The sequence below is a fragment of the Heterodontus francisci genome, chromosome 3 (genome assembly GCF_036365525.1).
Source record: "Heterodontus francisci isolate sHetFra1 chromosome 3, sHetFra1.hap1, whole genome shotgun sequence".
NCBI lineage: Eukaryota > Metazoa > Chordata > Chondrichthyes > Heterodontiformes > Heterodontidae > Heterodontus > Heterodontus francisci.
Genome location: NC_090373.1, coordinates 739967 through 766695, shown reverse-complemented (window position 1 = coordinate 766695; position 26729 = coordinate 739967).

The following is a 26729-nucleotide window of genomic DNA, read 5'->3' as shown; positions in this document are numbered from 1 at the left end:
AGAGTGATAGAGAGTGTCAGAGAGTGTCAGAGAGTGATAGAGATTGTCAGAGCCTGTCAGAGAGTGTCAGAGAGTGATAGAGAGTGTCAGAGAGTGTCAGAGTGATTGAGAGTGATAGAGAGTGTCAGAGAGTGTCAGAGAGTGATAGTGAGTGTCTGAGAGTGTCAGAGAGTGTCAGAGAGTGATAGAGATTGTCAGAGACTGTCAGAGAGTGTCAGAGAGTGTCAGAGAGTGATAGTGAGTGTCAGAGAGTGTCAGATAGTGTCAGACAGTGATAGTGAGTGTCAGAGAGTGTCAGAGAGACTCAGAGAGTGTCAGAGAGTTTCAGAGTGTGATAGAGTGTCAGAGAGTGATAGAGAGTGTCAGAGAGTGTCAGAGCGTGATAGAGAGTGTCAGAGAGTGATAGCGAGTGTCAGAGAGTGTCAGAGAGTGATAGAGAGTGTCAGAGAGTGTCAGAGAGTGACAGAGAGTGTCAGAGAGTGATAGAGAGTGTCAGAGAGTGTCAGAGCGTGATAGAGAGTGTCAGAGAGTGTCAGAGAGTGTCAGAGAGTGATAGTGAGTGTCAGAGAGTGTCAGAGAGTGTCAGACAGTGATAGTAAGTGTCTGAGAGTGTCAGAGAGTGATAGAGAGTGTCAGGGAGTGTCAGAGAGTGATAGAGAGTGATAGAGAGTGATAGAGAGTGTCAGAGAGTGGTAGAGAGTGTCAGAGAGTGTCTGAGAGAGTCAGAGAGTGATAGAGAGTTTCAGAGAGTGATAGAGAGTGTCAGAGAGTGTCAGAGAGTGATAGAGAGTGTCAGTGAGTGTCAGTGAGTGTCAGAGAGTGATAGTGAGTGTCAGAGAGTGTCAGATAGTGTCAGAGATTGATAATGAGTGTCAGAGAGTGTCAGAGAGTGATAGAGTGTGTCAGAGAGCGTCAGAGAGTGTCAGAGAGTGTCAGAGAGTGATAGTGAGTGTCAGAGAGTGATAGAGAGTGTCAGAGAGTGTCAGAGAGTGATAGTGAGTGTCAGAGAGTGTCAGAGAGTGTCAGAGAGTGATAGTGAGTGTCAGAGAGTGTCAGAGAGTGTCAGAGAGTGTCAGAGAGTGATAGTGAGTGTGTGAGAGTGTCAGAGAGTGTCAAAGAGTGTCAGAGAGTGTCAGAGAGTGATAGAGATTGTCAGAGCCTGTCAGAGAGTGTCAGATAGTGTCAGTGAGTGATAATGAGTGTCAGAGAGTGTCAGAGAGTGATAGAGTGTGTCAGAGAGAGTCAGAGAGTGTCAGTGAGTGTCAGAGAGTGATAGTGAGTGTCAGAGAGTGATAGAGAGTGTCAGAGAGTGTCAGAGAGTGATAGAGATTGTCAGAGCCTGTCAGAGAGTGTCAGAGAGTGTCAGAGAGTGATAGAGAGTGTCAGAGAGTGTCAGAGTGATTGAGAGTGATAGAGAGTGTCAGAGAGTGTCAGAGAGTGATAGTGAGTGTCTGAGAGTGTCAGAGAGTGTCAGAGAGTGTCAGAGAGTGATAGAGATTGTCAGAGACTGTCAGAGAGTGTCAGAGAGTGTCAGAGAGTGATAGTGAGTGTCAGAGAGTGTCAGATAGTGTCAGACAGTGATAGTGAGTGTCAGAGAGTGTCAGAGAGACTCAGAGAGTGTCAGAGAGTTTCAGAGTGTGATAGAGTGTCAGAGAGTGATAGAGAGTGTCAGAGAGTGTCAGAGCGTGTCAGAGAGTGATAGAGAGTGTCAGAGAGTGTCAGAGAGTGATAGAGAGTGTCAGAGAGTGATAGAGAGTGTCAGAGAGTGTCAGAGCGTGATAGAGAGTGTCAGAGAGTGTCAGAGAGTGTCAGAGAGTGATAGTGAGTGTCAGAGAGTGTCAGAGAGTGTCAGACAGTGATAGTAAGTGTCTGAGAGTGTCAGAGAGTGATAGAGAGTGGCAGGGAGTGTCAGAGAGTGATAGAGAGTGATAGAGAGTGATAGAGAGTGTCAGAGAGTGGTAGAGAGTGTCAGAGAGTGTCTGAGAGAGTCAGAGAGTGATAGAGAGTTTCAGAGAGTGATAGAGAGTGTCAGAGAGTGTCAGAGAGTGATAGAGAGTGTCAGTGAGTGTCAGAGAGTGATAGTGAGTGTCAGAGAGTGTCAGATAGTGTCAGAGATTGATAATGAGTGTCAGAGAGTGTCAGAGAGTGATAGAGTGTGTCAGAGAGCGTCAGAGAGTGTCAGAGAGTGTCAGAGAGTGTTAGTGAGTGTCAGAGAGTGATAGAGAGTGTCAGAGAGTGTCAGAGAGTGATAGTGAGTGTCAGAGAGTGTCAGAGAGTGTCAGAGAGTGATAGTGAGTGTCAGAGAGTGTCAGAGAGTGTCAGAGAGTGTCAGAGAGTGATAGTGAGTGTGTGAGAGTGTCAGAGAGTGTCAAAGAGTGTCAGAGAGTGTCAGAGAGTGATAGAGATTGTCAGAGCCTGTCAGAGAGTGTCAGAGAGTGATAGAGAGTGTCAGAGAGTGTCAGAGAGTGATAGTGAGTGTCAGAGAGTGTCAGAGAGTGTCAGAGAGTGATAGTGAGTGTCAGAGAGTGTCAGAGAGTGTCAGAGAGTGTCAGAGAGTGATAGTGAGTGTGTGAGAGAGTCAGAGAGTGTCAAAGAGTGTCAGAGAGTGTCAGAGAGTGATAGAGATTGTCAGAGCCTGTCAGAGAGTGTCAGAGAGTGTCAGAGAGTGATAGAGAGTTTCAGAGAGTGATAGAGAGTGTCAGAGAGTGTCAGAGAGTGATAGAGAGTGTCAGTGAGTGTCAGATAGTGTCAGAGATTGATAATGAGTGTCAGAGAGTGTCAGAGAGTGATAGAGTGTGTCAGAGAGCGTCAGAGAGTGTCAGAGAGCGTCAGAGAGTGATAGTGAGTGTCAGAGAGTGATAGAGAGTGTCAGAGAGTGTCAGAGAGTGATAGTGAGTGTCAGAGAGTGTCAGAGAGTGTCAGAGAGTGATAGTGAGTGTCAGAGAGTGTCAGAGAGTGTCAGAGAGTGTCAGAGAGTGATAGTGAGTGTGTGAGAGTGTCAGAGAGTGTCAAAGAGTGTCAGAGAGTGTCAGAGAGTGATAGAGATTGTCAGAGCCTGTCAGAGAGTGTCAGAGAGTGTCAGAGAGTGATAGTGAGTGTCTGAGAGTGTCAGAGAGTGTCAGAGAGTGTCAGAGAGTGATAGAGATTGTCAGAGACTGTCAGAGAGTGTCAGAGAGTGTCAGAGAGTGTCAGAGAGTGATAGAGAGTGATAGAGAGTGTCAGAGAGTGTCAGAGTGATTGAGAGTGATAGAGAGTGTCAGAGAGTGTCAGAGAGTGATAGAGAGTGTCAGAGAGTGTCAGAGAGTGATAGAGAGTGTCAGAGATTGTCAGAGAGTGATAGACAGTGATAGAGAGTGTCAGAGAGTGTCAGAGAGTGATAGTGAGTGTCAGAGAGTGTCAGAGAGTGATAGTAAGTGTCTGAGAGTGTCAGAGAGTTTCAGAGAGTGACAGAGTGTCAGAGAGAGCCAGAGAGTGTAAGAGAGTGTCAGAGAGTGTCAGAGAGTGTCAGAGAGTGATAGTGCGTGTCAGAGAGTGTCAGAGAGTGATTGTAAGTGTCAGAGAGTGTCAGAGTGTGTCAGGGAGTGTCAGAGAGTGATAGTGAGTGTCAGAGAGTGCCAGAGAGTGTCAGAGAGCGTCAGCGAATGATAGTGTGTGTCAGAGAGTGTCAGATAGTGTCAGAGAGTGATAGCAAGTGTCTGAGAGTGTCTGAGAGTGTCAGAGCGAGTCAGAGAGTGATAGAGAGTTTCAGAGAGTTAGTGAGTGATAGAGAGTGTCAGTGTGTTTCAGAGAGTGTCAGAGAGTGTCAGAGAATGTCAGAGAGTGTCAGAGAGTGATAGTGAGTGTCAGACAATGTCAGAGAGTGATAGTGAGTGTCTGAGAGTGTCAGAGAGTGTCAGAGAGTTTCAGAGAGTGATAGAGAGTGTCAGAGAGTGACAGTAAGTGTCTGAGAGTATCAGAGAGTGATAGTGAGTGTCAGAGAAAATCAGAGAGTGATAGTGAGTGTCTGAGAGTGTCAGAAAGTGTCAAAGAGTGATAGAGAGTGTCAGAGAGAGTCAGAGAGAGTCAGAGATTGTCTGAGAGTGTCAGAGAGTGTCAGAGAGTGATAGTGAGTGACAGAGAGTGATAGTGATTGTCAGAGAGTGTCAGAGAGTTATAGTGAGTGTCAGAGAGTGTCAGAGAGTGATAGTGAGTGTCTGAGAGTGTCAGAGAGTGATAGTGAGTGTCTGAGAGTGTCCGAGAATGTCAGAAAATGAATGATAGTGATGGAGAGTGATAGAGAGTGTCAGAGAGTGTCAGAGAGTGTCAGAGAGTGATAGAGAGTGTCAGAGAGTGTCAGAGAGTGATCGAGAGTGATAGAGAGTGTAAGAGAGTGTCAGAGAGTGTCAGAGAGTGATCGAGAGTGTCAGAGAGTGATAGTGAGTGTCAGAGAGGGTCTGAGAGAGTCAGAGAGTGATAGAGAGTTTTAGAGAGTGATAGAGAGTGTCAGAGAGTGATAGTGTGTGTCTGAGAGTATCAGAGAGTGATAGTGTGTGTCAGAGAGTGTCAGAGACTGTCAGAGAGTGTCAGAGAGTGATAGACAGTGTCAGAGAGTGATAGAGAGTGTCAGAGAGTGATAGTGAGTGTCTAAGAGTGTCTGAGAGTACCTGAAAGTGTCAGAGAGAGTTGGAGAGTGTCAGAGAGTGTGAAAGAGTGATAGAGAGTGTCAGAGTGTGTCAGAGAGTGATAGAGAGTGATAGAGAGTGTCAGAGAGTGATAGTGAGTGTCTGAGAGTGTCTGAGAGTACCTGAATGTGTCAGAGAGAGTCGGAGAGTGTCAGAGAGTGTCGGAGAGTGATAGAGAGTGTCAGAGAGTGATAGACAGTGTCAGAGAGTGATAGAGAGTGCCAGAGTGTGATAGTGAGTGTCTGAGAGTGTCTGAGAGTACCTGAAAGTGTCAGAGATAGTCGGAGAGTGTCAGAGAGTGTCAGAGAGCCAGACAGAGTCAGAGAGTGTCAGAGAGTGTGAGAGAGTGTCAGAGAGTGATAGTACGTGTCAGAGAGTGATAGTAAGTGTCAGAGAGTGTCAGAGTGTGTCAGAGAGTGTCAGAGAGTGATAGTGAGTGTCAGAGAGTGTCAGAGAGTGTCAGAGAGTGTCAGAGAGTGTCAGAGAGTGATAGTGCGTGTCGGAGAGTGTCCGAGAGTGTCAGAGAGTGTCAGAGAGTGTCAGAGAGTGATAGAGAGTGTCAGAGAGAGTCAGAGAGTGTCAGAGATGTCAGAGAGTGATAGAGTGTGTCAGAGAGTGTCAGAGAGTGTCAGAGAGTGATAGAGAGTGTCAGAGAGTGATAGAGAGTGTCAGAGAGAGTCAGAGAGTGTCAGAGAGTGTCAGAGAGTGATAGAGAGTGTCAGAGAGAGTCAGAGAGTGTCAGAGAGTGTCAGACAGTGATAGTGAGTGTCAGAGAGTGATAGTGAGTGTCGGAGAGTGATAGTGCATGTCAGAGAGTGTCCGAAAGTGTCAGAGAGTGTCAGAGAGTGATAGAGAGTGTCAGAGAGAGTCAGAGAGTGTCAGAGAGTGTCAGAGAGTGGTAGTGAGTGTCGGAGAGTGATAGTGAGTGTCAGAGAGTGTCAGAGAGTGATAGTGAGTGTCAGAGAGTGTCAGAGAGTGTCAGAGAGTGATAGAGAGTGTCAGAGGATGTCAGAGAGTTTCAGAGAGTGTCAGTGAGTGTCAGAGAGTGATAGAGAGTGTCAGTGAGTGTCAGAGAGTGATAGAGAGTGATAGAGAGTGTCAGAGAGTGTCAGAGAGTGATACAGAGTGATAGAGAGTGTCAGAGAGTGTCAGAGAGTGATCGAGAGTGTCAGAGAGTGTCTGAGAGAGTCAGAGAGTGTCAGAGAGTGTCTGAGAGAGTCAGAGAGTGATAGAGAGTGTCAGCGAGTGTCAGCGAGTGTCAGAGAGTGTCAGAGAGTGTCAGAGAGTGTCAGAGAGTGATAGAGAGTGATAGAGAGTGTCAGAGAGTGTCTGAGAGTGATAGTGAGTGTCAGAGTGTGTCAGAGAGTGACAGTGAGTGTCAGAGAGTGTCAGAGAGTGTCAGAGAGTGATAGTGAGTGTCAGAGAGTGTCAGAGAGTGTCAGAGAGTGATAGAGAGTGTCAGAGACTGTGAGAGAGTTTCAGAGGGTGTCAGAGAGTGTCAGAGAGTGATAGTGAGTGTCAGAGACTGTCAGAGTGTGATAGTGAGTGTCAGAGAGTGTCAGAGAATGTCAGAGAGTGTCAGAGAGTGATAGAGAGTGTCAGAGACTGTAAGAGAGTTTCAGAGAGTGTCAGAGAGTGATAGAGAGTGTCAGAGAGTGTCAGAGAGTGTCAGAGAGTGTCAGAGAGTGTCAGAGAGTGATAGAGAGTGATAGAGAGTGTCAGAGAGTGATCGAGAGTGTCAGAGAGTGTCTGAGAGAGTCAGAGAGTGATAGAGAGTGTCAGAGAGTGATAGAGAGTGCCAGAGAGTGCTCGTGTGTGTGTGAGAGTATCAGAGAGTGATAGTGAGTGTCAGAGAGAATCAGAGAGTGATAGTGAGTGTCTGAGAGTGTCTGAGAGTGTAAGCGAGTGTAAGAGAGTGTCAGAGAGTGACAGAGTGTGTCAGAGAGTGTCAGAGAGTGTCAGAGAGTGTCAGCGAGTGTCAGAGAGTGTCAGAGAGTGATAGAGAGTGTCAGAGAGTGTCAGAGAGTGACAGTGAGTGTCTGAGAGTATCTGAGAGTGTCAGAGAGAGTCAGAGAGTGTCAGAGAGTGTCGGAGAGTTATAGACAGTGATAGAGAATATCAGAGAATGTCTGAGAGTGATAGTGAGTGTCAGAGAGTGTCAGAGAGTGATAGTGAGTGTCAGAGAGTGTCAGAGCGTGATAGTGAGTGTCAGAGAGTGTCAGAGAGTGTCAGAGAGTGTCAGAGAGTGATAGAGAGTGTCAGAGACTGTGAGAGAGTTTCAGAGAGTGTCAGAGAGTGTCAGAGAGTGATAGTGAGTGTCAGAGACTGTCAGAGTGTGATAGTGAGTGTCAGAGAGTGTCAGAGAATGTCAGAGAGTGTCAGAGAGTGATAGAGAGTGTCAGAGACTGTAAGAGAGTTTCAGAGAGTGTCAGAGAGTGATAGAGAGTGTCAGAGAGTGTCAGAGAGTGTCAGAGAGTGATAGAGAGTGATAGAGAGTGTCAGAGAGTGATCGAGAGTGTCAGAGAGTGTCTGAGAGAGTCAGAGAGTGATAGAGAGTGTCAGAGAGTGATAGAGAGTGCCAGAGAGTGCTCGTGTGTGTGTGAGAGTATCAGAGAGTGATAGTGAGTGTCAGAGAGAATCAGAGAGTGATAGTGAGTGTCTGAGAGTGTCTGAGAGTGTAAGCGAGTGTAAGAGAGTGTCAGAGAGTGACAGAGTGTGTCAGAGAGTGTCAGAGAGTGTCAGAGAGTGTCAGCGAGTGTCAGAGAGTGTCAGAGAGTGATAGAGAGTGTCAGAGAGTGTCAGAGAGTGACAGTGAGTGTCTGAGAGTATCTGAGAGTGTCAGAGAGAGTCAGAGAGTGTCAGAGAGTGTCGGAGAGTTATAGACAGTGATAGAGAATATCAGAGAGTGTCTGAGAGTGATAGTGAGTGTCAGAGAGTGTCAGAGAGTGATAGTGAGTGTCAGAGAGTGTCTGAGCGTGATAGTGAGTGTCAGAGAGTGTCAGAGAGTGTCAGAGAGTGATAGAGAGTGTCAGAGACTGTCAGAGAGTTTCAGAGAGTGTCAGAGAGTGTCCGAGAGTGTCAGAGAGTGTCAGAGAGTGATAGAGAGTGTCAGAGAGAGTTAGAGAGTGATCGAGAGAGTCAGAGAGTGAAAGAGAGTGTCAGAGAGTGATAGAGAGTGTCAGAGAGTGACAGAATGTGTCAGAGAGTGTCAGAGAGTGTAAGACAGTGTCAGAGAGTGTCAGCGAGTGTCAGAGAGTGTCAGAGAGTGATAGAGAGTGTCAGAGAGTGATAGTGAGTGTCTGAGAGTATCTGAGAGTGTCAGAGAGAGTCAGAGAGTGTCAGAGAGTGTCAGAGAGTGACAGAGAGTGATAGAGAGTGTCAGAGAGTGTCAGAGAGTGTCAGAGAGTGATAGAGAGTGTCAGAGAGATTCAGAGAGTGTCAGATAGTGTCAGAGCGTGATAGAATTAGAATTAGAATTAGAATTAGAATTAGAATATTACAGCGCAGTACAGGCCCTTCGGCCCTCGATGTTGCGCCGATCATCTGACCTACACTATTCCATTTACATCCATATGTCTATCCAATGACCACTTAAATGCCCTTAAAGTTGGCGAGTCTACTACTGTTGCAGGCAGGGCGTTCCACGCCCCTACTACTCTCTGCGTAAAGAAACTACCTCTGACATCTGTCCTATATCTTTCACCCCTCAACTTAAAGCTATGTCCCCTCGTGTTTGCCATCCTCATCCGAGGAAAAAGACTCTCACTATCCACCCTATCTAACCCTCTGATTATCTTGTATGTCTCTATTAAGTCACCTCTCCTCCTCCTTCTCTCTAACGAAAACAACCCCAAGTCCCTCAGCCTTTCCTCGTAAGACCTTCCTTCCATACCAGGCAACATCCTAGTAAATCTCCTCTGCACCCTTTCCAAAGCTTCCACATCCTTCCTATAATGCGGTGACCAGAACTGCACGCAATACTCCAGGTGCGGCCTCACCAGAGTTTTGTACAGCTGCATCATGACCCCGTGGCTCTGAAACTCGATCCCCCTACTTATAAAGGCTAACACACCATATGCCTTCTTAACAGCCCTATTAACCTGGGTAGCAACTTTCAGGGATTTATGTACCTGGATACCAAGATCTCTCTACTCATCTACACTACCAAGAATCTTCCCATTAGCCCAGTACTCTGCATTGCTGTTACTCCTTCCAAAGTGAATCACCTCACACTTCTCCGCATTAAACTCCATTTGCCATCTCTCAGCCCAGCTCTGCAGCCTATCTATGTCCCTCTGTACCCTACAACACCCTTCGACACTATCCACAACTCCACCGACCTTCGTGTCATCCGCAAATTTACTAACCCACCCTTCTACACCCTCATCCAGGTCGTTTATAAAAATGACAAACAGCAGTGGCCCCAAAACAGAACCTTGCGGGACACCACTAGTAACTAAACTCCAGGATGAACATTTGCCATCAACCACCACCCTCTGTCTTCTTTCAGCTAGCCAATTTCTGATCCAAAGCTCTAAATCACCTTCAACCCCATACTTCCGTATTTTCTGCAATAGCCTACCGTGGGGAACCTTATCAAACGCCTTACTGAAATCCATATACACCACATCCACGGCTTTACCCTCATCCACCTGTTTGGTCACCTTCTCGAAAAACTCAATAAGGTTTGTGAGGCACGACCTACCTTTCACAAAACCGTGCTGACTATCGCAAATGAACTTATTCTTTTCAAGATGATTATAAATCCTGTCTCTGATAACCTTTTCCAACATTTTACCCACAACCGAAGTAAGGCTCACAGGTCTATAATTACCAGGGCTGTCTCTACTCCCCTTCTTGAACAAGGGGACAACATTTGCTATCCTCCAGTCCTCCGGCACTACTCCTGTCGACAATGACGACTTAAAGATCAACAACAACGGCTCTGCAATCTCCTCCCTGGCTTCCCAGAGGATCCTAGGATAAATCCCTTCTGGCCCAGGGGACTTATCTATTTTCACTCTTTCCAAAATTGCTAACACCTCCTCCTTGTGAATCTCAATCCCATCTAGCCTAGTAGGCTGTATCTCAGTAATCTCCTCGGCAACATTTTCTTTCTCTACTGTAAATACTGACGAAAAATATTCATTTAACGCTTCCCCTATCTCCTCTGATTCCGCACACAACTTCCCACTACTATCCTTGATTGGCCCTGTTCTAACTCTTATCATTCGTTTATTCCTGATATACCTATAGAAAGCCTTAGGGTTTTCTTTGATCCTATCCGCCAATTACTTCTCGTGTCCTCTCCTTGCTCTTCTTAGCCCTCCCTTTAGATCCTTCCTGGCTAGCTTGTAACTCTCAAGCGCCCTAACTGAGCCTTCACGTCTCATCCTAACATAAGCCGCCCTCTTCCTCTTGACAAGCGCTTCAACTTCTTGAGTAAACCACGGCTCCCTCGCTCGACAACTTCCTCCCTGCCTGACAGGTACATACTTATCAAGGACACGCATTAGCTGCTCCTTGAATAAGCTCCACATTTCGTTTGTGCCCATCCCCTGCAGTTTCCTTCCCCATCCTACACATCCTAAATCTTGCCTAATCGCGTCATAATTTCCTTTCCCCCAGCTATAATTCTTGCCCTGCGGTATATACCTGTCCCTGCCCATCGCTAAGGTAAACCTAACCGAATTGTGATCACTATCGCCAAAGTGCTCACCTCCATCTAAATCGAACACCTGGCCGGGTTCATTACCCAGTACCAAATCCAATGTGGCATCGCCCCTGGTTGGCCTGTCCACATACTGTGTCAGAAAACCTTCCTGCACACACTGGACAAAAACAGACCCATCTAAAGTACTCGAACTATAGTATTTCCAGTCAATATTTGGAAAGTTAAAGTCCCCCATAACCACTACCCTGTTACTCTCGCTCCTGTCGAGAATCATCTTCGCTATCCTTTCCTCTACATCTCTGGAACTATTCGGAGGTCTATAGAAAACTCCCAACAGGGTGACCTCTCCTCTCCTGTTTCTAACCTCGGCCCATACTACCTCAGTAGACGAGTCCTCAAACGTCCTTTCTGCCGCTGTAATACTTTCCTTGATTAACAATGCCACACCCCCCCCCTCTTTTACCCTCTTCTCTGTTCTTTCTGAAACATCTAAATCCCGGAACCTGCAACATCCATTCCTGCCCCTGCTCTACCCATGTCTCCGAAATGGCCACAACATCAGGATCCCAGGTACCAACCCATGCTGCAAGCTCACCCATCTTATTCCGGATGCTCCTGGCGTTGAAGTAGACACACTTTAAACCAAGTTCTTGCTTGCCAGTGCCCTCTTGCGTCCCTGTAACCTTATCCCCTACCTCACTACTCTCAACAGCCTGTACACTGGAACTACAATTTAGGTTCCCATTCCCCTGCTGATTTAGTTTAAACACCCCCGAAGAGCACTAACAAATCTCCCCCCCAGGATATTGGTACCCCTCTGGTTCAGGTGAAGACCATCCTGTTTGTAGAGGTCCCACCTACCCCAGAAAGAGCCCCAATTATCCAGGAAACCAAAACCCTCCCTCCTACACCATCCCTGCAGCCACGTGTTCAACTCCTCTCTCTCCCTATTCCTCTCTTCGCTAGCACGTGGCACAGGCAACAACCCAGAGATAACAACTCTGGTTGTTCTCGCTCTAAGCTTCCACCCTAGCTCCCTGAATTTCTGCCTTAAATCCCCATCTCTCTTCCTACCTATGTCGTTGGTGCCTATGTGGACCACGACTTGGGGGTGCTCCCCCTCCCCCTTAAGGATCCCAAAAACACGATCGGAGACATCACGTACCCTGGCACCTGGGAGGCAACACACCAACCGTGAGTCTCTCTCGTTCCCACAGAACCTCCTATCTGTTCCCCTAACTATGGAGTCCCCAATGACTAATGCTCTGCTCCTCTTCCCTTTTCCCTTCTGAGCAACAGGGACAGACTCTGTGCCAGAGACCTGCACCCCATTGCTTACCCCTGGTAAGTCGTCCCCCCCAACAGTATCCAAAACGGTATACCTGTTGTTGAGGGAAACGGCCACAGGGGATCCCTGCACTGCCTGCTGGTTCCCTTTCCTTCCCCTGACGGTAACCCATCTACCTACTTCTTTTACCTGAGGTGTGACTGCCTCCCTATAACTCCTGTCAATAATCCCCTCCGCCTCCCGAATGATCCGAAGTTCATCCAGCTCCAGCTCCAGTTCCCTAACGCGGTCTGCGAGGAGCTGGAGTTGGGTGCACTTCCCGCAGATGCAGTCAGCAGGGACACTCTTGGCGACCCCTACCTCCCACATTCTGCAGGAGGAACATACAACTGCCTTTACCTCCATTCCCACTATTCTAGATTCCCAATAAATCTACTGAAAAACCAAACGAAAAAAAAAGTCAAAACTTGTTCGCTTAGCAATCCGACGGACTGAACTTTTTAAATAAAAAGCTTACCTTATCAACACCCTAGAGTCCTTTTTTTTTTGGTTAGAGGAGGAGGGTGGGTGGGAAACACTACACGTGTAGTGTCTCGGGTACTGCCACTGCCCAAATAAATAGTTTTCCCCTACCCAGCAGTCCCCGGTCCTCCGAAACAAAAAAGGGATTAACTTGTAACTTACTGAAATTGACCGCTCAGCTGAAAGTCCGCTCCGCACCCCGTTCTATCAAGGCTGCTCCTCGCAAAAGACAAAGATTTTAAAACTGCCCAAATAAATAGTTTTCCCCTACCCAGCAGTCCCCGGTCCTCCGAAACAAAAAAGGGATTAACTTGTAACTTACTGAAATTGACCGCTCAGCTGAAAGTCCGCTCCGCACCCCATTCTATCAAGGCTGCTCCTCGCAAAAGACAAAGATTTTAAAACTGCCCAAATAAATAGTTTTCCCCTACCCAGCAGTCCCCGGTCCTCCGAAACAAAAAAGGGATTAACTTGTAACTTACTGAAATTGACCGCTCAGCTGAAAGTCCGCTCCGCACCCCGTTCTATCAAGGCTGCTCCTCGCTAGTGAGTGTCAGAGAGTGTCAGAGAGTGTCAGAGACTGTCAGAGAGTGATAGTGAGTGTCTGAGAGTGTCTGAGAGTGTAAGCGAGTGTAAGAGAGTGTCAGAGAGTGACAGAGTGTGTCAGAGAGTGTCAGAGAGTGTCAGAGAGTGTCAGCGAGTGTCAGAGAGTGTCAGAGAGTGATAGAGAGTGTCAGAGAGTGTCAGAGAGTGACAGTGAGTGTCTGAGAGTATCTGAGAGTGTCAGAGAGAGTCAGAGAGTGTCAGAGAGTGTCGGAGAGTGATAGAGAGTGATAGAGAATATCAGAGAGTGTCTGAGAGTGATAGTGAGTGTCAGAGAGTGTCAGAGAGTGATAGTGAGTGTCAGAGAGTGTCAGAGAGTGATAGTGAGTGTCAGAGAGTGTCAGAGAGTGTCAGAGAGTGTCAGAGAGTGATAGAGAGTGTCAGAGACTGTCAGAGAGTTTCAGAGAGTGTCAGAGAGTGTCCGAGAGTGTCAGAGAGTGTCAGAGAGTGTCAGAGAGTGATAGAGAGTGTCAGAGAGAGTCAGAGAGTGATCGAGAGAGTCAGAGAGTGAAAGAGAGTGTCAGAGAGTGATAGAGAGTGTCAGAGAGTGACAGAGTGTGTCAGAGAGTGTCAGAGAGTGTAAGACAGTGTCAGAGAGTGTCAGCGAGTGTCAGAGAGTGTCAGAGAGTGATAGAGAGTGTCAGAGAGTGATAGTGAGTGTCTGAGAGTATCTGAGAGTGTCAGAGAGAGTCAGAGAGTGTCAGAGAGTGTCAGAGAGTGACAGAGAGTGATAGAGAGTGTCAGAGAGTGTCAGAGAGTGTCAGAGAGTGATAGAGAGTGTCAGAGAGAGTCAGAGAGTGTCAGATAGTGTCAGAGAGTGATAGTGAGTGTCAGAGAGTGTCAGAGAGTGATAGAGAGTGTCAGAGAGTGTCAGAGAGTGTCAGAGAGTGTCAGAGCGTGATAGTGAGTGTCAGAGAGTGTCAGAGAGTGTCAGAGACTGTCAGAGAGTGATAGTGTGTGTCAGAGAGTGTCAGAGAGTGTCAGAGAGTGTCAGAGAGTGATCGAGAGTGTCAGAGACTGTCAGAGAGTTTCAGAGAGTGTCAGAGAGTGATAGAGAGTGTCAGAGAGTGATAGAGAGTGTCAGAGACTGTCAGAGAGTTTCAGAGAGTGTCAGAGAGTGATAGAGAGTGTCAGAGACTGTCAGAGAGTTTCAGAGAGTGTCAGAGAGTGTCCGAGAGTGTCAGAGAGTGTCAGAGAGTGTCAGAGAGTGATAGAGAGTGTCAGAGAGAGTCAGAGAGTGATCGAGAGAGTCAGAGAGTGAAAGAGAGTGTCAGAGAGTGATAGAGAGTGTCAGAGAGTGACAGAGTGTGTCAGAGAGTGTCAGAGAGTGTAAGACAGTGTCAGAGAGTGTCAGCGATTGTCAGAGAGTGTCAGAGAGTGATAGAGAGTGATAGAGAGTGATAGAGAATATCAGAGAGTGTCTGAGAGTGATAGTGAGTGTCAGAGAGTGTCAGAGAGTGATAGTGAGTGTCAGAGAGTGTCAGAGAGTGATAGTGAGTGTCAGAGAGTGTCAGAGAGTGTCAGAGAGTGTCAGAGAGTGATAGAGAGTGTCAGAGACTGTCAGAGAGTTTCAGAGAGTGTCAGAGAGTGTCCGAGAGTGTCAGAGAGTGTCAGAGAGTGTCAGAGAGTGATAGAGAGTTTCAGAGAGAGTCAGAGAGTGATCGAGAGAGTCAGAGAGTGAAAGAGAGTGTCAGAGAGTGATAGAGAGTGTCAGAGAGTGACAGAGTGTGTCAGAGAGTGTCAGAGAGTGTAAGACAGTGTCAGAGAGTGTCAGCGAGTGTCAGAGAGTGTCAGAGAGTGATAGAGAGTGTCAGAGAGTGATAGTGAGTGTCTGAGAGTATCTGAGAGTGTCAGAGAGAGTCAGAGAGTGTCAGAGAGTGTCAGAGAGTGACAGAGAGTGATAGAGAGTGTCAGAGAGTGTCAGAGAGTGTCAGAGAGTGTCAGAGAGTGATAGAGAGTGTCAGAGAGAGTCAGAAAGTGTCAGATAGTGTCAGAGAGTGATAGTGAGTGTCAGAGAGTGTCAGAGAGTGATAGAGAGTGTCAGAGAGAGTCAGAGAGTGTCAGAGAGTGTCAGAGCGTGATAGTGAGTGTCAGAGAGTGTCAGAGAGTGTCAGAGACTGTCAGAGAGTGATAGTGAGTGTCAGAGAGTGTCAGAGAGTGTCAGAGAGTGATAGAGAGTGTCAGAGACTGTCAGAGAGTTTCAGAGAGTGTCAGAGAGTGATAGAGAGTGTCAGAGAGTGATAGAGAGTGTCAGAGACTGTCAGAGAGTTTCAGAGAGTGTCAGAGAGTGATAGAGAGTGTCAGAGACTGTCAGAGAGTTTCAGAGAGTGTCAGAGAGTGTCCGAGAGTGTCAGAGAGTGTCAGAGAGTGTCAGAGAGTGATAGAGAGTGTCAGAGAGAGTCAGAGAGTGATCGAGAGAGTCAGAGAGTGAAAGAGAGTGTCAGAGAGTGATAGAGAGTGTCAGAGAGTGACAGAGTGTGTCAGAGAGTGTCAGAGAGTGTAAGACAGTGTCAGAGAGTGTCAGCGATTGTCAGAGAGTGTCAGAGAGTGATAGAGAGTGTCAGAGAGTGATAGTGAGTGTCTGAGAGTATCTGAGAGTGTCAGAGAGAGTCAGAGAGTGTCAGAGAGTGATAGAGAGTGTCAGAGAGTGATAGAGAGTGTCAGAGAGTGTCAGAGAGTGTCAGAGAGTGATAGAGAGTGTCAGAGAGAGTCAGAGAGTGTCAGATAGTGTCAGAGAGTGATAGTGAGTGTCAGAGAGTGTCAGAGAGTGATAGAGAGTGTCAGAGAGAGTCAGAGAGTGTCAGAGAGTGTCAGAGCGTGATAGTGAGTGTCAGAGAGTGTCAGAGAGTGTCAGAGACTGTCAGAGAGTGAAAGTGAGTGTCAGAGAGTGTCAGAGAGTGTCAGAGAGTGTCAGAGAGTGATAGAGAGTGTCAGAGACTGTCAGAGTGTTTCAGAGAGTGTCAGAGAGTGATAGAGAGTGTCAGAGAGTGATAGAGAGTGTCAGAGACTGTCAGAGAGTTTCAGAGAGTGTCAGAGAGTGATAGAGAGTGTCAGAGAGTGTCAGAGAGTGATAGAGAGTGTCAGAGAGTGTCAGAGTGATTGCGAGTGATAGAGAGTGTCAGAGAGTGTCAGAGAGTGATAGTGAGTGTCTGAGAGTGTCAGAGAGTGTCAGAGAGTGTCAGAGAGTGATAGAGATTGTCAGAGACTGTCAGAGAGTGTCAGAGAGTGTCAGAGAGTGTCAGAGAGTGATAGAGAGTGATAGAGAGTGTCAGAGAGTGTCAGAGTGATTGAGAGTGATAGAGAGAGTCAGAGAGTGTCAGAGAGTGATAGAGAGTGTCAGAGAGTGTCAGAGATTGTCAGAGAGTGATAGAGAGTGTCAGAGAGTGTCAGAGAGTGATAGAGAGTGTCAGAGATTGTCAGAGAGTGATAGAGAGTGATAGAGAGTGTCAGAGAGTGTCAGAGAGTGATAGTGAGTGTCAGAGAGTGTCAGAGAGTGATAGTAAGTGTCTGAGAGTGTCAGAGAGTTTCAGAGAGTGACAGAGAGTGTCAGAGAGAGCCAGAGAGTGTAAGAGTGTGTCAGAGATTGTCAGAGAGTGTCAGAGAGTGATAGTGCGTGTCAGAGAGTGTCAGCGAGTGATTGTAAGTGTCAGAGAGTGTCAGAGTGTGTCAGGGAGTGTCAGAGAGTGATAGTGAGTGTCAGAGAGTGTCAGAGAGCGTCAGAGAGCGTCAGCGAATGATAGTGTGTGTCAGAGAGTGTCAGAGAGTGTCAGAGAGTGATAGCAAGTGTCTGAGAGTGCCTGAGAGTGTCAGAGCGAGTCAGAGAGTGATAGAGAGTTTCAGAGAGTTAGTGAGTGATAGAGAGTGTCAGTGTGTTTCAGAGAGTGTCAGAGAGTGTCAGAGAATATCAGAGAGTGTCAGAGAGTGATAGTGAGTGTCAGACAATGTCAGAGAGTGATAGTGAGTGTCTGAGAGTGTCAGAGAGTGTCAGAGAGTTTCAGAGAGTGATAGAGAGTGTCAGAGAGTAATAGTAAGTGTCTGAGAGCATCAGAGAGTGATAGTGAGTGTCAGAGAAAATCAGAGAGTGATAGTGAGTGTCTGAGAGTGTCAGAAAGTGTCAGAGAGTGATAGAGAGTGTCAGAGAGAGTCAGAGAGAGTCAGAGATTGTCTGAGAGTGTCAGAGAGTGTCAGAGAGTGTCAGAGAGTGTCAGAGAGTGATAGTGAGTGACAGAGAGTGTCAGAGAGTGATAGTGATTGTCAGAGAGTGTCAGAGAGTGATAGTGAGTGTCTGAGAGTGTCAGAGAGTGATAGTGAGTGTCTGAGAGTGTCCGAGAATGTCAGAAAATGAATGATAGTGATGGAGAGTGATAGAGAGTGTCAGAGAGTGTCAGAGAGTGTCAGAGAGTGATAGAGAGTGTCAGAGAGTGTCAGAGAGTGATCGAGAGTGATAGAGAGTGTAAGAGAGTGTCAGAGAGTGTCAGAGAGTGATCGAGAGTGTCAGAGAGTGATAGTGAGTGTCAGCGAGGGTCAGAGAGAGTCAGAGAGTGATAGAGAGTTTTAGAGAGTGATAGAGAGTGTCAGAGAGTGATAGTGTGTGTCTGAGAGTATCAGAGAGTGATAGTGTGTGTCAGAGAGTGTCAGAGACTGTCAGAGAGTGTCAGAGAGTGATAGACAGTGTCAGAGAGTGATAGAGAGTGTCAGAGAGTGATAGTGAGTGTCTGAGAGTGTCTGAGAGTACCTGAAAGTGTCAGAGAGAGTCGGAGAGTGTCAGAGAGTGTGAGAGAGTGATAGAGAGTGTCAGAGAGTGTCAGAGAGTGTCAGAGAGTGATAGAGAGTGTCAGAGAGTGATAGTGAGTGTCTGAGAGTGTCTGAGAGTACCTGAATGTGTCAGAGAGAGTCGGAGAGTGTTAGAGAGTGTCGGAGAGTGATAGAGAGTGTCAGAGAGTGATAGACAGTGTCAGAGAGTGATAGAGAGTGTCAGAGAGTGATAGTGAGTGTCTGAGAGTGTCTGAGAGTACCTGAAAGTGTCAGAGAGAGTCGGAGAGTGTCAGAGAGTGTCAGAGAGAGCCAGACAGAGTCAGAGACTGTCAGAGAGTGTCAGAGAGTGTCAGAGAGTGATAGTGCGTGTCAGAGAGTGTCAGAGAGTGATAGTAAGTGTCAGAGAGTGTCAGAGTGTGTCAGAGAGTGTCAGAGAGTGATAGTGAGTGTCAGAGAGTGTCAGAGAGTGATACAGCGTGTCAGAGAGATTCAGAGAGTGTCAGAGAGTGTCAGAGAGTGTCAGAGAGTGTCAGAGAATGATAGTGAGTGTCAGAGAGTGTCAGAGAGTTTCAGAGAGTGTCAGAGAGTGATAGAGAGTGTCAGAGAGCGTCAGAGAGAGTCAGAGAGTGTCAGAGAGTGTCAGAGAGTGTCAGATAGTGTCAGAGAGTGATAGAGAGTGATAGAGAGTGTCAGAGAGTGATAGTAAGTGTCTGAGAATGTCAGAGAGTTTCAGAGAGTGACAGAGAGTGTCAGAGAGAGCCAGAGAGTGTAAGAGAGTGTCAGAGAGTGTCAGAGAGTGTCAGACAGTGATAGTGCGTGTCAGAGAGTGTCAGAGAGTGATTGTAAGTGTCAGAGAGTGTCAGAGTGTGTCAGGGAGTGTCAGAGAGTGATAGTGAGTGTCAGAGAGTGTCAGAGAGCGTCAGAGAGCGTCAGCGAATGATAGTGTGTGTCAGAGAGTGTCAGAGAGTGTCAGAGAGTGATAGCAAGTGTCTGAGAGTGTCTGAGAGTGTCAGAGCGAGTCAGAGAGTGATAGAGAGTTTCAGAGAGTTAGTGAGTGATAGAGAGTGTCAGTGTGTTTCAGAGAGTGTCAGAGAGTGTCAGAGAATGTCAGAGAGTGTCAGAGAGAGATAGTGAGTGTCAGACAATGTCAGAGAGTGATAGTGAGTGTCTGAGAGTGTCAGAGAGTGTCAGAGAGTTTCAGAGAGTGATAGAGAGTGTCAGAGAGTGATAGTAAGTGTCTGAGAGTATCAGAGAGTGATACTGAGTGTCAGAGAAAATCAGAGAGTGATAGTGAGTGTCAGAGAGTGTCAGAGTGTGATAGTGAGTGTCTGAGAGTGTCAGACAGTGATAGTGAGTGTCTGAGAGTGTCCGAGAATGTCAGAAAATGAATGATAGTGATGGAGAGTGATAGAGAGTGTCAGAGAGTGTCAGAGAGTGTCAGAGAGTGATAGAGAGTGTCAGAGAGTGTCAGAGAGTGATCGAGAGTGATAGAGAGTGTAAGAGAGTGTCAGAGAGTGTCAGAGAGTGATCGAGAGTGTCAGAGAGTGATAGAGAGTGTCAGAGAGTGTCAGAGAGTGATAGAGAGTGTCAGAGATTGTCAGAGAATGATAGAGAGTGATAGAGAGTGTCAGAGAGTGTCAGAGAGTGATAGTGAGAGTCAGAGAGTGTCAGAGAGTGATAGTAAGTGTCTGAGAGTGTCAGAGAGTTTCAGAGAGTGACAGAGAGTGTCAGAGAGAGCCAGAGAGTGTAAGAGTGTGTCAGAGATTGTCAGAGAGTGTCAGAGAGTGATAGTGCGTGTCAGAGAGTGTCAGAGAGTGATTGTAAGTGTCAGAGAGTGTCAGAGTGTGTCAGGGAGTGTCAGAGAGTGTCAGAGAGTGTCAGAGAGTGATAGAGAGTGTCAGAGAGTGATAGTGAGTGTCTGAGAGTGTCTGAGAGTACCTGAATGTGTCAGAGAGAGTCGGAGAGTGTTAGAGAGTGTCGGAGAGTGATAGAGAGTGTCAGAGAGTGATAGACAGTGTCAGAGAGTGATAGAGAGTGTCAGAGAGTGATAGTGAGTGTCTGAGAGTGTCTGAGAGTACCTGAAAGTGTCAGAGAGAGTCGGAGAGTGTCAGAGAGTGTCAGAGAGAGCCAGACAGAGTCAGAGACTGTCAGAGAGTGTCAGAGAGTGTCAGAGAGTGATAGTGCGTGTCAGAGAGTGTCAGAGAGTGATAGTAAGTGTCAGAGAGTGTCAGAGTGTGTCAGAGAGTGTCAGAGAGTGATAGTGAGTGTCAGAGAGTGTCAGAGAGTGATACAGCGTGTCAGAGAGATTCAGAGAGTGTCAGAGAGTGTCAGAGAGTGTCAGAGAGTGTCAGAGAATGATAGTGAGTGTCAGAGAGTGTCAGAGAGTTTCAGAGAGTGTCAGAGAGTGATAGAGAGTGTCAGAGAGCGTCAGAGAGAGTCAGAGAGTGTCAGAGAGTGTCAGAGAGTGTCAGATAGTGTCAGAGAGTGATAGAGAGTGATAGAGAGTGTCAGAGAGTGATAGTAAGTGTCTGAGAATGTCAGAGAGTTTCAGAGAGTGACAGAGAGTGTCAGAGAGAGCCAGAGAGTGTAAGAGAGTGTCAGAGAGTGTCAGAGAGTGTCAGACAGTGATAGTGCGTGTCAGAGAGTGTCAGAGAGTGATTGTAAGTGTCAGAGAGTGTCAGAGTGTGTCAGGGAGTGTCAGAGAGTGATAGTGAGTGTCAGAGAGTGTCAGAGAGCGTCAGAGAGCGTCAGCGAATGATAGTGTGTGTCAGAGAGTGTCAGAGAGTGTCAGAGAGTGATAGCAAGTGTCTGAGAGTGTCTGAGAGTGTCAGAGCGAGTCAGAGAGTGATAGAGAGTTTCAGAGAGTTAGTGAGTGATAGAGAGTGTCAGTGTGTTTCAGAGAGTGTCAGAGAGTGTCAGAGAATGTCAGAGAGTGTCAGAGAGAGATAGTGAGTGTCAGACAATGTCAGAGAGTGATAGTGAGTGTCTGAGAGTGTCAGAGAGTGTCAGAGCGTTTCAGAGAGTGATAGAGAGTGTCAGAGAGTGATAGTAAGTGTCTGAGAGTATCAGAGAGTGATACTGAGTGTCAGAGAAAATCAGAGAGTGATAGTGAGTGTCAGAGAGTGTCAGAGTGTGATAGTGAGTGTCTGAGAGTGTCAGACAGTGATAGTGAGTGTCTGAGAGTGTCCGAGAATGTCAGAAAATGAATGATAGTGATGGAGAGTGATAGAGAGTGTCAGAGAGTGTCAGAGAGTGTCAGAGAGTGACAGAGAGTGTCAGAGAGTGTCAGAGAGTGATCGAGAGTGATAGAGAGTGTAAGAGAGTGTCAGAGAGTGTCAGAGAGTGATCGAGAGTGTCAGAGAGTGATAGAGAGTGTCAGAGAGTGTCAGAGAGTGATAGAGAGTGTCAGAGATTGTCAGAGAATGATAGAGAGTGATAGAGAGTGTCAGAGAGTGTCAGAGAGTGATAGTGAGAGTCAGAGAGTGTCAGAGAGTGATAGTAAGTGTCTGAGAGTGTCAGAGAGTTTCAGAGAGTGACAGAGAGTGTCAGAGAGAGCCAGAGAGTGTAAGAGTGTGTCAGAGATTGTCAGAGAGTGTCAGAGAGTGATAGTGCGTGTCAGAGAGTGTCAGAGAGTGATTGTAAGTGTCAGAGAGTGTCAGAGTGTGTCAGGGAGTGTCAGAGAGTGATAGTGAGTGTCAGACAGTGTCAGAGAGCGTCAGAGAGCGTCAGCGAATGATAGTGTGTGTCAGAGAGTGTCAGAGAGTGTTAGCAAGTGTCTGAGAGTGCCTGAGAGTGTCAGAGCGTGTCAGAGAGTGATAGAGAGTTTCAGTGAGTTAGTGAGTGATAGAGAGTGTCAGTGTGTTTCAGAGAGTGTCAGAGAGTGTCAGAGAATGTCAGAGAGTGTCAGAGAGTGATAGTGAGTGTCAGACAATGTCAGAGAGTGATAGTGAGTGTCTGAGAGTGTCAGAGAGTGTCAGAGAGTTTCAGAGAGTGATAGAGAGTGTCAGAGAGTGATAGTAAGTGTCTGAGAGTATCAGAGAGTGATAGTGAGTGTCAGAGAAAATCAGAGAGTGATAGTGAGTGTCTGAGAGTGTCAGAAAGTGTCAGAGAGTGATAGAGAGTGTCAGAGAGAGTCAGAGAGAGTCAGAGATTGTCTGAGAGTGTCAGAGAGTGTCAGAGAGTGTCAGAGAGTGTCAGAGAGTGATAGTGAGTGACAGAGAGTGTCAGAGAGTGATAGTGATTGTCAGAGAGTGTCAGAGAGTGATAGTGAGTGTCTGAGAGTGTCAGAGAGTGATAGTGAGTGTCTGAGAGTGTCCGAGAATGTCAGAAAATGAATGATAGTGATGGAGAGTGATAGAGAGTGTCAGAGAGTGTCAGAGAGTGTCAGAGAGTGATAGAGAGTGTCAGAGAGTGTCAGAGAGTGATCGAGAGTGATAGAGAGTGTAAGAGAGTGTCAGAGAGTGTCAGAGAGTGATCGAGAGTGTCAGAGAGTGATAGTGAGTGTCAGAGAGGGTCTGAGAGAGTCAGAGAGTGATAGAGAGTTTTAGAGAGTGATAGAGAGTGTCAGAGAGTGATAGTGTGTGTCTGAGAGTATCAGAGAGTGATAGTGTGTGTCAGAGAGTGTCAGAGACTGTCAGAGAGTGTCAGAGAGTGATAGACAGTGTCAGAGAGTGATAGAGAGTGTCAGAGAGTGATAGTGAGTGTCTGAGAGTGTCTGAGAGTACCTGAAAGTGTCAGAGAGAGTCGGAGAGTGTCAGAGAGTGTGAGAGAGTGATAGAGAGTGTCAGAGAGTGTCAGAGAGTGATAGAGAGTGATAGAGAGTGTCAGAGAGTGATAGTGAGTGTCTGAGAGTGTCTGAGAGTACCTGAATGTGTCGGAGAGAGTCGGAGAGTGTCAGAGAGTGTCGGAGAGTGATAGAGAGTGTCAGAGAGTGATAGACAGTGTCAGAGAGTGATAGAGAGTGTCAGAGAGTGATAGTGAGTGTCTGAGAGTGTCTGAGAGTACCTGAAAGTGTCAGAGAGAGTCGGAGAGTGTCAGAGAGTGTCAGAGAGAGCCAGACAGAGTCAGAGACTGTCAGAGAGTGTCAGAGAGTGTCAGAGAGTGATAGTGCGTGTCAGAGAGTGTCAGAGAGTGATAGTAAGTGTCAGAGAGTGTCAGAGTGTGTCAGAGAGTGTCAGAGAGTGATAGTGAGTGTCAGAGAGTGTCAGAGAGTGATACAGCGTGTCAGAGAGATTCAGAGAGTGTCAGAGAGTGTCAGAGAGTGTCAGAGAGTGTCAGAGAATGATAGTGAGTGTCAGAGAGTGTCAGAGAGTTTCAGAGAGTGTCAGAGAGTGATAGAGAGTGTCAGAGAGCGTCAGAGAGAGTCAGAGAGTGTCAGAGAGTGTCAGAGAGTGTCAGATAGTGTCAGAGAGTGATAGAGAGTGATAGAGAGTGTCAGAGAGTGATAGTAAGTGTCTGAGAGTGTCAGAGAGTTTCAGAGAGTGACAGAGAGTGTCAGAGAGAGCCAGAGAGTGTAAGAGAGTGTCAGAGAGTGTCAGAGAGTGTCAGAGAGTGATAGTGCGTGTCAGAGAGTGTCAGAGAGAGATTGTAAGTGTCAGAGAGTGTCAGAGTGTGTCAGGGAGTGTCAGAGAGTGATAGTGAGTGTCAGAGAGTGTCAGAGAGCGTCAGAGCGAGTCAGAGAGTGATAGAGAGTTTCAGAGAGTTAGTGAGTGATAGAGAGTGTCAGTGTGTTTCAGAGAGTGTCAGAGAGTGTCAGAGAATGTCAGAGAGTGTCAGAGAGTGATAGTGAGTGTCAGACAATGTCAGAGAGTGATAGTGAGTGTCTGAGAGTCTCAGAGAGTGTCAGAGAGTTTCAGAGAGTGATAGAGAGTGTCAGAGAGTGATAGTAAGTGTCTGAGAGTATCAGAGAGTGATACTGAGTCTCAGAGAAAATCAGAGAGTGATAGTGAGTGTCAGAGAGTGTCAGAGTGTGATAGTGAGTGTCTGAGAGTGTCAGACAGTGATAGTGAGTGTCTGAGAGTGTCCGAGAATGTCAGAAAATGAATGATAGTGATGGAGAGTGATAGAGAGTGTCAGAGAGTGTCAGAGAGTGTCAGAGAGTGATAGAGAGTGTCAGAGAGTGTCAGAGAGTGATCGAGAGTGATAGAGAGTGTAAGAGAGTGTCAGAGAGTGTCAGAGAGTGATCTAGAGTGTCAGAGAGTGATAGTGAGTGTCAGAGAGGGTCTGAGAGAGTCAGAGAGTGATAGAGAGTTTTAGAGAGTGATAGAGAGTGTCAGAGAGTGATAGTGTGTGTCTGAGAGTATCAGAGAGTGATAGTGTGTGTCAGAGAGTGTCAGAGACTGTCAGAGAGTGTCAGAGAGTGATAGACAGTGTCAGAGAGTGATAGAGAGTGTCAGAGAGTGATAGTGAGTGTCTGAGAGTGTCTGAGAGTACCTGAAAGTGTCAGAGAGAGTCGGAGAGTGTCAGAGAGTGTGAGAGAGTGAGAGAGAGTGTCAGAGAGTGTCAGAGAGTGATAGAGAGTGATGGAGAGTGTCAGAGAGTGATAGTGAGTGTCTGAGAGTTTCTGAGAGTACCTGAATGTGTCAGAGAGAGTCGGAGAGTGTCAGAGAGTGTCGGAGAGTGATAGAGAGTGTCAGAGAGTGATAGTGAGTGTCTGAGAGTGTCTGAGAGTACCTGAAAGTGTCAGAGAGAGTCGGAGAGTGTCAGAGAGTGTCAGAGAGAGCCAGACAGAGTCAGAGACTGTCAGAGAGTGTCCGAGAGTGATAGTGCGTGTCAGAGAGTGTCAGAGAGTGATAGTAAGTGTCAGAGAGTGTCAGAGTGTGTCAGAGAGTGTCAGAGAGTGATAGTGAGTGTCAGAGAGTGTCAGAGAGTGATACAGCGTGTCAGAGAGATTCAGAGAGTGTCAGAGAGTGTCAGAGAGTGTCAGAGAATGATAGTGAGTGTCAGAGAGTGTCAGAGAGTTTCAGAGAGTGTCAGAGAGTGATAGAGAGTGTCAGAGAGCGTCAGAGAGAGTCAGAGAGTGTCAGAGAGTGTCAGAGAGTGTCAGATAGTGTCAGAGAGTGATAGAGAGTGATAGAGAGTGTCAGAGAGTGATAGTAAGTGTCTGAGAGTGTCAGAGAGTTTCAGAGAGTGACAGAGAGTGTCAGAGAGAGCCAGAGAGTGTAAGAGAGTGTCAGAGAGTGTCAGAGAGTGTCAGAGAGTGATAGTGCGTGTCAGAGAGTGTCAGAGAGTGATTGTAAGTGTCAGAGAGTGTCAGAGTGTGTCAGGGAGTGTCAGAGAGTGATAGTGAGTGTCAGAGAGTGATAGTGAATGTCAGTGAGTGTCAGAGAGTGTCAGAGAGTGTCAGAGAATGATAGTGAGTGTCTGAGAGTGTCAGAGAGTGTCAGATAGTGTCAGAGAGTGATAGAGAGTGATAGAGAGTGTCAGAGAGTGATAGTAAGTGTCTGAGAGTGTCAGAGAGTTTCAGAGAGTGACAGAGAGTGTCAGAGAGAGCCAGAGAGTGTAAGAGAGTGTCAGAGAGTGTCAGAGAGTGTCAGAGAGTGATAGTGCGTGTCAGAGAGTGTCAGAGAGTGATTGTAAGTGTCAGAGAGTGTCAGAGTGTGTCAGGGAGTGTCAGAGAGTGATAGTGAGTGTCAGAGAGTGATAGTGAATGTCAGTGTGTGTCAGAGAGTGTCAGAGAGTGTCAGAGAGTGATAACAAGTGTCTGAGAGTGTCTGAGAGTGTCAGAGCGAGTCAGAGAGTGATAGAGAGTTTCAGAGAGTTAGTGAGTGATAGAGAATGTCGGAGAGTGTCAGAGAGTGATAGTGAGTGTCAGACAATGTCAGAGAGTGATAGTGAGTGTCAGACAATGTCAGAGAGTGATAGTGAGTGTCTGAGAGTGTCAGAGAGTGTCAGAGAGTTTCAGAGAGTGATAGAGAGTGTCAGAGAGTGACAGTAAGTGTCTGAGAGTATCAGAGAGTGATAGTGAGTGTCAGAGAAAATCAGAGAGTGATAGTGAGTGTCTGAGAGTGTCAGAAAGTGTCAGAGAGTGATAGAGAGTGTCAGAGAGAGTCAGAGAGAGTCAGAGATTGTCTGAGAGTGTCAGAGAGTGTCAGAGAGTGTCAGAGAGTGTCAGAGAGTGTCAGAGAGTGATAGTGAGTGACAGAGAGTGTCAGAGAGTGATAGTGATTGTCAGAGAGTGTCAGAGAGTTATAGTGAGTGTCAGAGAGTGTCAGAGTGTGATAGTGAGTGTCTGAGAGTGTCAGAGAGTGATAGTGAGTGTCTGAGAGTGTCCGAGAATGTCAGAAAATGAATGATAGTGATGGAGAGTGATAGAGAGTGTCAGAGAGTGTCAGAGAGTGTCAGAGAGTGATAGAGAGTGTCAGAGAATGTCAGAGAGTGATAGTGAGTGTCAGAGAGTGTCAGAGAGTGATCGAGAGTGATAGAGAGTGTAAGAGAGTGTCAGAGAGTGTCAGAGAGTGATCGAGAGTGTCAGAGAGTGATAGTGAGTGTCAGAGAGGGTCTGAGAGAGTCAGAGAGTGATAGAGAGTTTTAGAGAGTGATAGAGAGTGTCAGAGAGTGATAGTGTGCGTCTGAGAGTATCAGAGAGTAATAGTGTGTGTCAGAGAGTGTCAGAGACTGTCAGAGAGTGTCAGAGAGTGATAGACAGTGTCAGAGAGTGATAGAGAGTGTCAGAGAGTGATAGTGAGTGTCTGAGAGTGTCTGAGAGTACCTGAAAGTGTCAGAGAGAGTCGGAGAGTGTCAGAGAGTGTGAGAGAGTGATAGAGAGTGTCTGAGACTGTCAGAGAGTGATAGAGAGTGATAGAGAGTGTCAGAGAGTGATAGTGAGTGTCTGAGAGTGTCTGAGAGTACCTGAATGTGTCAGAGAGAGTCGGAGAGTGTCAGAGAGTGTCGGAGAGTGATAGAGAGTGTCAGAGAGTGATAGACAGTGTCAGAGAGTGATAGAGAGTGTCAGAGAGTGATAGAGAGTGTCAGAGAGAGTCAGAGAGTGTCAGAGTGTGTCAGAGAGTGATAGTGAGTGTCAGAGAGTGATAGTGAGTGTCGGAGAGTGATAGTGCATGTCAGAGAGTGTCCGAAAGTGTCAGAGAGTGTCAGAGAGTGTCAGAGAGTGTCAGAGAGTGATAGAGAGTGTCAGAGTGAGTCAGAGAGTGTCAGAGAGTGTCAGAGAGTGATAGTGAGTGTCGGAGAGTGATAGTGAGTGTCAGTGAGTGTCAGAGAGTGATAGAGA